Source organism: Zonotrichia leucophrys, chromosome 1 (genome assembly GCF_028769735.1).
Source record: "Zonotrichia leucophrys gambelii isolate GWCS_2022_RI chromosome 1, RI_Zleu_2.0, whole genome shotgun sequence".
NCBI lineage: Eukaryota > Metazoa > Chordata > Aves > Passeriformes > Passerellidae > Zonotrichia > Zonotrichia leucophrys.
The window spans coordinates 83,464,693-83,477,238 of record NC_088169.1 but is presented as its reverse complement, the minus strand read 5'-3'; the positions used below and the strand labels follow the sequence as shown (position 1 = coordinate 83,477,238).

At 39.1% G+C, this 12,546-nt stretch overlaps 1 protein-coding gene across 17 annotated transcripts in view; it reads left to right on the top strand.

The window, feature by feature from the left end:
* Positions 1-12,546, top strand: part of DLG2 (discs large MAGUK scaffold protein 2) — a 990,031-nt gene that overhangs the window by 330,501 nt on the left and 646,984 nt on the right. The window lies entirely within an intron of this gene.

The following is a 12,546-nucleotide window of genomic DNA, read 5'->3' as shown; positions in this document are numbered from 1 at the left end:
CTCACCTCTCATTTGTGTCTCTTTGGCAAGACAATAAAGTTTATGGCCTGACACTTACCTGTGTTCTCTTTGAATCTTCCAGTGTCAGAGCTCGGCTCAAAGAGGTTCTCACACTTTTTAAGGCCACCTCTGAGGAGGATATTGAATATCAGCCCAACCTCTGCAGCTTGAATTGATCTTAGAGGTCTTTTTCAACCCTAAAAATTCTATTATGGTATCATTCTATTCTAATTTAGTATGATATTCTACAGGAGGCCAGAGTCTGGAGCTCATCATTAGGGCAATGAGTTCATTGCCTGTGGAGATGTTAAGCCCAAAACTCTTTCAGAAGACACAGTTTTTTCTAGGTAAAAATGACCCCCCCCCCCCCCCCAAACACTGGGAGTGACAAATGAAGGAAAAAACCAGCATTAAATACCTAGCTGAAGTAGTTGGACTGTCTAGTAGCTGAAGGGCTGAACTGGATGATGTTTAAAGATACCTTCCAAGCCAGACTAATGTATGATTCTATGAGTAAGATGTCAAGTCTTTGGGTTCCATTTTTTGCAAAATTAGTGCATGATAAATACTTACTAAATGTGCTCTGCGTTTTTCTTTTCATGCCAAAGTCAAGTGTTAAAAGCCTGAAGACTGTTCCGAATGCAGAAGGGAGGAACCTTAGCAACTGCAAATGATCTTGAAGAAATCAGTGTCCTGCTGCTGACACATTTCTAGGAATGTGATGCTGTGGCAATAGCAGACCACTGTGGAATAATTCCTTCTTTATAAATCATTGAAGTTTATTTTGCCTGGTCCTTCATTCCATAGATGTTAATTGGTGTACTTTCAATATTTGCTTTGTTTTCCTAGAAGTAAAACTTGTTTGATCCTTACTGCAGAAGCACAAAATATTGTGTACCCCCCCTTTAATCTTCATTCATTTTGGAAACATTAGCAAATAAAAGAGAAATATTTAATATATTCAAAAACCATTAGATAAGATTGGTGTATTGAAAAGAAACACAAGGAATATTTCAGTGATTGAAATGAAAACTTGGGCAATGACTTATTTAATACATTTTTCCAAGGCATTTAAAAGGTCTTATTTCAATGTGTTGAATGATTATTACCCACCCTCTTTCTTTTGTTCCAATTGAGAACCCAATTTTTCATGTAGAACATTGTGAATAATTGACTTTTCAATTTTGCTGGCCAATGAAAACTAAGTAAATGATGATTTAAGCAGAATAAAATTGTTTATGTGAAGTGAAAGATATCAAACCTATTTAGTGTCATTTTAGATTTCAGTTTGATGACTAAAGTACATTATTTTTATCACAAAACCCAACCACCTTTATTATGCAGTCTCTTAAAACAAACTCTTTCAGTTTTTCTGGATTATTGGGGCAAAGCTTGACCTATAATTTTTCCTTAAACTCTCATCTATATCTGTGTCCAAACTGAGATTTGTACACCCAGCTGCAGGGTTTCTGGAAGTGACAGTCAAGTTATCCATTGGGGTGTGCCACTGAGGTGTAGCATTCCTTGGCAGCAGGCTGAGGGAGGTGATACTTCCTTCACAGGGCTGGAGCACCTCTGCTATGAAGACAGGCTGAGAGAGTTGGAATGTTCAGCCTGGAGAAGGCAAGGCTCTGGGAGACCTTAGAGAACCTCCCAGTGCCTAAACAGGCTACACAAGAGCTGGAGGGGGACTTTTGCCAAGGACAGGGAGTGATTTGATGTGGGGTAATGGCTTTAAGAGGAAGGAGAGTAGATTTAGATTAGATAGTAGGAGGAAATTCTTCCCTATGAGGGTTGCGAGGCACTGGGACAGGTTCCCCAGAGAAGTTGCTGCCCCATCCCTGGAAGTGTTCAAGGCCAGGCTGAATGGGATTTTGAGTGACCTGGTCTAGTGGAAGGTGTCCCTTCTGATGGCAGAGGGGTTTGGAATTAGATGATCTTTTAAGTCCCTTCCAACCCAAACCATTCTGTGATTCACTTCTTCAATAGTATATGGGGTGCATTGCTGTATTCAAGCTTTCCTACTCATTTTCCATTGGCAGAGTTACTGATGTTTTCCAGAAATCCTTTTTTTTCTTCTTTTTTTGTTGATGTTTTCTTGATACTTACAGCTAGGGGAGATGGAGATGAAAGGGAAAAATAAAAAAAACCAACAATCCTAGAAATTGACAAGTCAGTGGGATTCAGCCTTCTCATGCCTCTCTGCTGGCGAGGGAAATTAACTCACTCAGTGTTTCATGCTGTCAGCTTCCTTTCAGTTTCCAAGCTGCTGTGTCTAAAGTTCAATCTGCCATTTAGACATGACCTTAGTGTTTTAAAATTGGTCTTGAGTTCCTAAGCTACTTCAGTGTGCTTCAAAATTTTGCTACAAGTCTAAAGACAAGCTGGGGGGAAAAAAGTGGATTGTGGTAGTACTAGTTGGGTTATAATCAGCTGGGTAGTCACTGGATAATAGATAGAGCTAGTGTAAACAAATCCATATAGTTTATGGTTTTTTTTTTTTTTTTTAATATTACTTTAAATTGTACATCCATTTGGTTAAAGAAGCTTATGTTTCCAGAGTTGTCTCAATTTAGCTGTTTATCTTCCCTTTTCAACTATATTCATTTTATGATTCACAGGCAGAAAACTTGTCGCTTTGGCCAAGTTATTAGTCATGTAAATGCTATTGGAGATGCAAGAAATGTCAGCCCAAATTAGGAAACCTTTGAAAAACCATCCAAGAGTGTAACAGCTCACAGTCCAAAATTATTTAAATGAAGTTGCATTGGCAGTTACCTCAGTCACCAGTGCCTTTTTATTCACTAAACCTCCAGAATTCCTGTTTTGATGATGCTGTGAGGCTTCATTGCTCTTTTCATGTTTTCCACTCTCTATTGCTTGAGGCAGGTTGTTAGTCTCTGCTATGAGCTGCTTGTGGTGTTCATATGGCTTTGGAAAATTCTGGTTGCTTTGAAAAATATTCTGAGTTTTTTTCCAGTCCTATTATTTAAGATTTGTCTCCCTTCTGGCCTGTTTTGTTTAGGTAAGGTTTTCTGGTTGAACAGGTGTTTTTGGGTTTGATTTCTTTCCATGGAGATGGTCTATGCCACTTCTAAGTGTAAAAAATGTATAAAACATTCTGTGTGATCATTACAAAATCCCCATGCACTTCCTTTCCTAAAGCAGTCTAGAGATATCCACTGATTGCTTGTACTTCATGGTAAATCCAGTGTGGAAATGCAGGACAGATGAAACTGCATTCCACCACTTCTAATTGACCTTATTTCCAAGGGCCACAACTTCCCTGGCAGTACCTCAAGGGAGCATACAAGAAAGATGGAGAGAGTCTATTTACAAAAGCATGTAGTGGCAGGACAAGGGGAAACAGATTCAAACTGAAAGGGAGTAGATTTAGATTAGATATAAGGAAAAAATTCTTTACTATGAGGGTGGTGAGGCACTGGAACAGGTTGCCAGAGAAATTGTGGGTGCTTCATCTCTTGAACTGTTCAAGGCTAGGTTGGAAGGGGCTCTAAGCAACCTGGTCTGGTGGATGGTGACAGTCCAGCGAGTTCAAAGCTCTACTGTCACAGACAACCCTTTTGTGTAATCCCAACCATAAATTTCCATAAGCTTCTTGTCCTGGGGATTGGAACACCATCATTGCCAGCAGCTGCTGCTTTGATGATGTGTTTTTAATTCCATTATAAGAAAAATAGTTCTTAAGAATTCAGTTTAACTACAGTTCAAGGAAGAACAGTTAAAGTCCTAAAACTGGTGTTGCAAATATTAGCCTTTTTTTTATTTTTTGTTTTTGCAAACTAAAAATATTTAAGGGCACAGCATGAAGAGTTCCACAGCATAACTCAGGCTTTAAAACCTGCAAAACTGCACCAAGGCCATCAATCTCAATAACACTGAATGGCTAAGTCGTCATATGACACAAGAAAACTTCAGCTAATCCCTAAGAGATCAATAATTAAAAATATAAAGTAAAAATTTTCTTTTTACATATGGCAGGGTGGACTCTCCCCCACTGTAGCTTTCTTAGTGCTCTTTAAGGGGTTCATGAAAGTCATCTACCCATGTCCCTAAGGAGACATGGATAAAAGACAGCAGTGATGACAAGGTTGAGGGCTGACATGGAGAGGGATGGAAAGCAGTTGTGGGTGGCCAAGTTGAATGACACAGAGACTCAGAGACAGGAACAGGCAGGCAGGTAAAACTGCCATGTGGGAAGAGATGAGGCTTCACAATTTTTGCTATCCCATGAAAAAAATATATGTGAAGATGAAATATTTCTTCCTCTTTCAATGAGAGGATTAGCATCAAGAAAGAAATCTCAAAGAGCTGTAAAAGCAGCTGCTTCTTGCCCTAGCAGGCCTTTTGAGGACAGATTGCCAGAGAAAAACTGACCATTAACTAATAAGGCCATTATCATATCTAGTATGGAGTTTACATCTTTTAGAAAAATATCACCAAGTTTGGTTCAAAACCTAATTCTGAGAAAACTTTTCAGCATACCATCTGTAACAGTAAGGCAGGTTTTAAATAATATATTCAATAATACAAAGAACAGGAAAAAACCCTGCTAAACCCTGTCAATTAATCAGTAAAAATCTATTTCTGTGCTTGCTTGTGAGTTAAAACTCTACAGAAAAAGGAAAGATTATAGACCATGAGAAGTGTTATTATTTGTCTGAAAATACTGTACTTGATTACAATACAATTTGTATCAGTGTGAGTCAAATCTTTCCAGCAGAGTTATTTCAGATAATGCTCATGTAACCAAAAGTAGAAGCAGGTTCTGTTTTCTGGCAAAATCTTTCAGAGAGAGATCGAGCATGTGGGAGGAGGTCTCAGTCAGGCTGTACTTTTCCAAGTAGGTTTTTTATGACTATTGCATGGACTCTACAGCTGTACTTATTTTTGTTAATTATAAATTTCAGAAAGGCTTTGAATATGACCTACTCACAAATACCACTTTAATTCGGTGAACAATTTTGAGCAAAAAAAAGTGCTTAAGAATCAGGACTTTTTGTTTAAAGGCTGTCAATTTTATTGTGAGATGCTGGTTTTTGTATTGTGAGAAAATGAATAACTGCTCCATATTTATTACCTCTAAAAAATAAACCAAAGGAAATGAAGTAACAGACTTCTGGTAATTATTGTTTATAGTCCCTTGCCTAGTGCTGTGATCCAAAGCTGAAAACGTTAGAATCACAGAATTATAGAATTGTTTGGGTTGGAAGGGATCTTTATTGCAGCCTTTCAATATTTAAAGGGGGCTTACAAAAAAGTGAGAGCAGACTTTTCACCAGGAGATGTAGCAATAGCACAGGGGTGATGGTTTTAAACTAAAAGAGGGTAGCTTCAGACTAGATATAAGGAAAAAAGTGTTTACAGTGAGGGTGATCAAACATTGGAAACAGTTGTCCAGAGAGGTGATAGTTACCCCATCCCTGGAAATATTCAAGATCAGGTTGGACAAGGCTCTGAGCAACCTGATCTAGTTGAAGATGCCCTGCTCATGGCAGGGGAGTTAGACTGAGTGACCTATAAGGAAGCCATGGCCCCACTTACCTGATGAGTGAATTTCTGCTTTTCTACCTTTGAACTGCATATTCCATTGTAATATATATGTTCTTGTACAAATACTGTCACGAGCCGAAATATTTAGCAGCTAATCTTTAGGTGGCTGCAAATAGAGAATGTCATGAAGGCAGACTCGAGCAGCGTGCCTGGAGAGGATTATTGCTGCTGTACATGTTTCTGCAGTGCTGTGGGAAAGCTCAGCAGTTGCCATCTAGTGGAGGATGAATTCAAGACACTGAACTTCCCAGCAGCTGCTGCTCCTTCTTGGCAACGGGAAAACTGGTGATGTGGAGCAGCAAAAACCAAAGTAGTGCTATTTTCAGAGAGCATATGGATCAGAAAATGAAACATGAACTGATCAGACTTCATCCATGAGTGGCATGGAAAATCAAGTTGTGTGCCATTTTCATCTGTATTTTCTATTTCCCACTTTGATATTACTATTGTCTTCATACATTGCAAGAGTTCAGCATAAAAAAAAAGCTTTATTTTAGATTTGTTTTGGAAGCACTATAGCATAGTGAAAGTTTAGTCTGTTTAAAAGCCAAAGTTTTATATTGCATTTTTCAATCGGTTCCTTTTTCCTGCTGTCCTGTCCCACTTCATCTCAGCAGGACAGCACCTGATCTGACACATTACTAGGAGTGCCAGCACTCACTCTAAGAACACAATTTCCAGTTAGCAAATGCTTGGTTCTCCCCTTTCAAGGACTTTGGCATTATTTACAAAGAAAACAAACCCTGAGCTAATAGAGGACAGGATCCCCTCTGGGCTTGGCTGTTCCTCGATTTTCTCCCTGTGGACCACTGCCAGACAATTCTGTCTACAAACTCCCTTCTGTCCAGAGTGGCCATGGATCTTTGTGAATTAGTGAACTTGCCTGGTACAGCAATGGAATGGCACAGATCAGTTTCACTGACGCATCCTGTTGTCCCTTGTGCTGCTTTCTTCCCAGTGAATTTGTCCTCCGACTGTCCCCTCCTGTTCTTACTGAATGGAGAAGGAAGAAAAGAAAATGGAAAAAAATAGAGTGGAAAAGGCAAAAATGACCTGTGTTTTTCTCTGCCTGCAAGGACCAGTTCAATTAAATTCCTTGCAGAACTTTTTCCTGGTCTGGAGTGGCAGGTGAGTACCAGTTTGCAGGGAGCATTTCAGTGAGCATCAAACATCCTGAAGTCTGGAAGAGCCACCCTCTCCTGGCTGTTCCTTATGCTTGAGTATCTAGCCCTGAGCCCATGCTGGCTAATGTGTATCCTGAGACTGAGGCTTCACTTTCCCATCTGTAATGCTGTTTAGTCCTAGTCCTGTTGGAGACTCAACTTCATCTGGAGTCAGGGGGTGATGTGGAAGAAATAAGAAATAATAGTTATATGATCTTCTGCAGGTGCTCCAGTTGCTTTTTGACCACAGGTCTACTGAGAAGAAAGCCCAAATGGCATTCCCTGTGGAGCTTTGCTATCACTGGGGTTTAAGATGGGGTTTGCCTTCATGTTAGCTGTCTAAGTAATGAGTGTCTAAATCTGTCCATAGTTAGTGGAGATACAGACAGAGAAGAAAAGGACATCTTAAAAGCACATACTTCAAACAGGTGCCCAAGTAATGGGGGAAAATTGCCCTCTGGAGGTGCCTCTGTCTCTGTTTTGGTTTCAGAGGAGTAAAGCAGCAGCCCAAGGTTGTTCTTTGACCCAGAGCCCTAAGCTGTAGAAGAGCTGACAGCCATGTTGTGAGTCTCTGCTGATGTCCAAAGGGGTGAGGATGAGGATGAACTGTCTGCTGGGAATGGGACTTGGTCTGTGCTATCTACTGAACCATGCTAAGGAACTGCCTAGGCCAACTCATTGACATGGGCTGAAACTTTACTTGAAATGCTCATAATGTAACAGTCAAGTCTTCTATTACCCAGTAAAATTTGGCAGTACTCTTGAATTTGCTTATGTAGGTGTATCCAACATGACTTGGAGTAAAAGAAGTTAAAATTTTAAAGAGCTCAATTTAATACTGTGTTACCAGTAATTGTCATATGTAGTATTCTCTGTAAGTAGGAATGTGACTCTGTTAATATAGATGTAAAAATATTCAGCATACATCTGTGGAATCAAACTGGGATTGTTTTCTTGAATAATCATCAGGTGCAGAAGCTGTCCTGTGTGAAGTTTTCTTTCAAGGACATACATCTTTTCTCATTCCTTCCAGCAAGCTTTTACAAAAGAATTTTTTTTTTCAGATTTTGCTGCTGCAGTACAAGGAGGAATATGATATAGTAGAGATGGTAGGGATCATGTCAGTAATCCCACAAAATAATGAATAATCTTCTGTCTCTGGTAGAAACAAACCTATCTCCAGCTGTCTCTCAGTATTTGTGGAAATTGATTAATCTGCCTCACTCTTTTTCTAGGAGTGAATGTTACCTCATCATCATGCAAAGAAGAAATCCTTAACATTATTTTTTTTTCCTTTGGGTAAATGAAAAATCCTGGCAAATATTCCTATTTCATTCATAGAGGCACAGAGTGTGTGCCACATTCATAGAGCTCAGAAGGTGGAATTGCCCTGTACTTCAGTACTTCTAGTACAGTGTCTTGTCTAAATAAACCTTTGAAACCTCTTGATTCCTGTTCAGGAGTAATACCTTATGAAAGTGACTGGTGGAATTGAATATCAACTCAATTCTCCCTCATTAAAAGCATGACCATGGAACAAATGGATTGCCAGAAACATTGCAGGTGGACCAGCAAGAAGGGAAAGGGAATACTCAACACTCACAAAGATCTAAGAGATGGAGCTCCTCTTGCAATAACTCTTTAGCCAAATTTCTGCCATATGAAAGAAAGCTCAGTCTAAAAGGTCTGGGTTTTTTTTGGAAAGACTGCACCAAATCTGTGCAAATGTATTTACCAGTGGATGAGTTGGTTTGCTGTGGAATGTACTTGCACATAAATGGAAATGGGCTCTTTTTCCATGTTGTTCAGGTTACCAGCATGTAGGGGCAGTTTCTGGCTCTGGAGCATATGGAGGAGTTTCCTTGTTATAAGAACAAATCAGGTTAAGATTGTTTACAGATATTCTCCTTTTGGCCTAACAGAAAGCAGACAAGTCAGCGTCTAGATTATAGTTTAGAGACTGAAAATTTGTTAATGCTGCATTATGCTGTTTTTTACCTTCACACTCCCAACTTCAGAGATTCATTTTCTCATTTTCATTTTTTCTGTGAATTCATGTGTATTACTGAAAAAACAACTTTCAGTGAACAAAACTGAAACGAGATAAGCTTTTGGGTTTTTTACCACATCTTCTGAGTATAGTACCACAAAAGTTCAGCAAAAAATAGCAGATGCTATTTACTTCAAAAAAACCATAAAGTTAATCCTTAGTTAATCTAAAAAAAAACACAACAGAGCACACTTTACACATATCTGTGCATTTATGTTTCTCCCACTGGGCCAATTAGCATCTGCATCTGCCAAGCACTGATCACATCCTACAGAAAGAGGAAGATCTTCGCCTACAGGAGGAGAAAGATCTTCACCTATTTCTGACTCTAGTGGAAGCTGAGGGCAGGAGAACCCATTATCAGCATCTGGCCCTCAGAGATTAATGGCTCTATGCAAAGAGTATTACTAAACAATACACAGCACAGAAGGCATTTTTGGAGCACTACAAAAATAGAGTCCCTTTTTAAGACTCTCATTACTGTCATATAAAACAGATGGGAAAGATTTGAAAGTTATAAATTTTAGTAAAAAAAAAAGTCTTGTGCCAAATGCAACTTCTCAGAAAGTTTGTAATAAATTGACAGGAACTAGATTTAAAAAAAAATAATGGCAAGCATTGCAAAAAAGAAGACTGAAAATGGAACAAGAACAAGAATAATGATCTAAGAAACAGCACTCTCAGAAAGTGTCATAAAAATGGAAAAAAATGTTTTACTGCTGTTTTCATAGAAAATCAAATGGAAAGATTATAACTTAAATGCAAATGCAAAATCAGGATCAGAAATGGGAAGACAAACATTTGCTATTTTTACAGTTTTTCCACTAAAACACTGGAGTCACTGAGGTCTTACATGTAAAATTCCTGTCATCGTGTATTGACTTTTTACACTATTGTGGTCCAGGAAGTGGAAAGATATTGAAAAGGTCATCCCTACATAAATTGTCTCATATTGAAATGTGGTTGTATGGTATTAAACTTTCAGTCTCCATTCATTGTCTGTGCACAGGGATAGTGATAAAACAGGGACTCATTTTCAAATCTCTGTGCCCAGTAATGTGTGATACTGTGACTAAGTCCTTTAACACTAATACTTTAGGTACATATTCTTTGTCAGTCACGTCAGCAGATAAACTAATGTTCATTTCCTAGGCTCAGATAGCCTGGTTTTAAATTTTGGGTCTTTAATTCCCATTTTAATTAATAGACTCTAGTTCTGAATTGGAAGAATTTTCTCTTCTTGACAGATCTTTTAAAAATGACAAGTCTATTTCGGTATTTAAGTACCAGTGCCTGGTACAGTGTCTGCTAATGCATCTTTCATTCTCCCAAGGACAGGTAATTTGGGCTTCAAAACTCATTTGTAATTAAAGCTTCAGATAACTTTTACCTGTGCAAGAAAACTGATAATGAAGAAAAATTCACCCAAACTGTGTGAAAGGTTGAGTCCAGTTTTTCAGCTTGAGTGGCAGAGGAAAGAAAAGCCTTTGAACATTTTAAAGCCATTATAGCAAAGCAGCTGCTATAGATGGTGGAAGATGCCAACCTGCTTCCCTGGAACTGCTGCCCCTCTGGGGCCACACTTACTCTTTCCTTTGACCTTTAAAGCTGACAGCAACAGAAGCAAATGACAGCAGATGATACCAGAGTCAGCAGCAGTCAAGCCTGTTTGTCAAACATTCTTCTTTCCACAGCTCTTAATGCAGATTTAACGGGTTTACCAGAGCAGATGGAAAGAGGAGTGGAAGAGGAATAGATGGAGAGCAGGGTAAGGGTCATCCCTCTCTGAGAAGAAAGGTTTGCGAGGGAGGAATGTAATGGTTATAAGCAGTACATTACTCAAGGAAGGTGAAGGCATAGCTTAAAAAACATTCATCTTCTTAGTAAGTCTGTCCTGCTTTTTTTCCTGTCTACTCTCACTTATTACACATTTGGAATGTCTGGACGAGCTTCTAAACTGCCTATACAAAATTTAATGAGCAAAAATATTTCTAAAATGATAAAATTACTAAGACATATGAATGGAAGGAATATTGTACATTTTGGAAAAACTTGTTGGTAAATCTTGAGAAAGAAATTAAAGCTGCAAAAGCAAAGAGCTCTCTCTAAAATCACATTTCCAAGTGCACAGCTTTTGTTCAAGAAAACTCCCCTGCAAGAACCAGGGCAAGTGTTGGGGTTTCCACATGAACATTAGAATGGAGGGAAATTCAGAGAGAATACTTAATGAATTTCCAAGTTATAAGCTGTACAACCTTTTTTATTTCAGACCTTGACAGATAATACCCAAATTTTTTTTTATAATTCTTTCCAACTTATTGATGGTTTTGGCATTGTAATTATAGCAATGAGTGTTAGTAAGGACTTTAGAGGGTCTGAATTAGTCATGTTAAGAATTTACGAATTTCACTTTGCTTGTAGTCTATATTGGGACATTGCTGTATCTCAGGAAGGCCTCAGCAATCCTTGCAGTCACCTTTCAAGATTTGCCTTTCCAGCAGTGAGATCTGTGCTTCCTTTGGCTCCCTTTGGCTCATGTGTTTCAGCAGTGCTCTGGTTAAGGTTCCATTTAACAAGGTAACACAGAGGAGTGTGAGCTGCTGCTGCCATCATATTAAATAAAGTTAGTGAGTTCACTTTGTCACTTAGAAGGCCAATTTGCCCTGTGGGCTTTCCTTCTGAGGTGAAATCCAGCTTAGTCTGTAGCTCCATTGGAACATTGACAAGGATTTAGCACATAACTAAAAGAGAGCAAGGGGGAATGAGAGGTTGAGTGCCTTTTTTATACAGGCATATAGTGACAGGACAAGGGCGATTACTTTAAGGTCCCTTCCAACCCAACCCACACCATTCCATGATTTCATAAGAAAACAGATCCTTCTTTATGCAGTTATTTAATGTCAACACACAGGATAGAGTGCAATATTAATTTTCATCCCTACAAAAATATATGTTTTGTGAAAGCTGGTAAGAAGGGAATGCACAGGAAGTAAGGTATCCCTGGACTGGGAATACCTATTGAGCTGAGTGGCATTTTCAGCTGTGACACAGCAAGTGTCACCACAGCAAGTGCCATGGAAACTGTGAAGGACTATGACCCCCAGTATTTAGCATCTTTCTGACACTGACTTCTGAATTTGACTTGAAAACCTCATGCTCCTCATCTTTGTTCAGAATTCCAGGTTGGAAGCACAACCATGGAATTTTTGCTTGCCATTTACCCTTTTCATAAAGTATTGTCAATATTTCAGTGAAGGAGCTGAGTCACTGGAGTATTGGCACTGACTTCCCTGGAAGTGCAACTTGCAGCGGGGAGCTAGATTTATAGACTTCAAATTATCAGTTTTTGCTATTCTTATGTCAAATGCCTTTGTTTTTCTGATGTCAGAGGTGTCCTTGCCCCTTTTTCGTGTTTGGATTTTATTTATTGAGAGGTTTCTAGTAACTTCTGTCTAAAAGATTGCTTTTGTAACTTCTTTTGTCCAGTTTCTCTATTTTAATTTAGAGGTTCACCTTTCTGATTCTTAAGTATAATTTTCCTGATGGCAATCTGTTTCTTTTCTCTCCCTTCTTTTCTTGGGGGATGCTGGCTTCTCCCATTATCTGCACCCTGTCCTTACACCAATGAATAGGCTGTGAAAATGCTGTCAGTGACACCTCCTGCTGCAGCTGTGAGCAGACAAGGGAGTCTCTGTGCTTCTGACACCTTGATTACCAGGGGACAGCAGCAGCTCTCTGCCCACACCTGCACACCAGGCA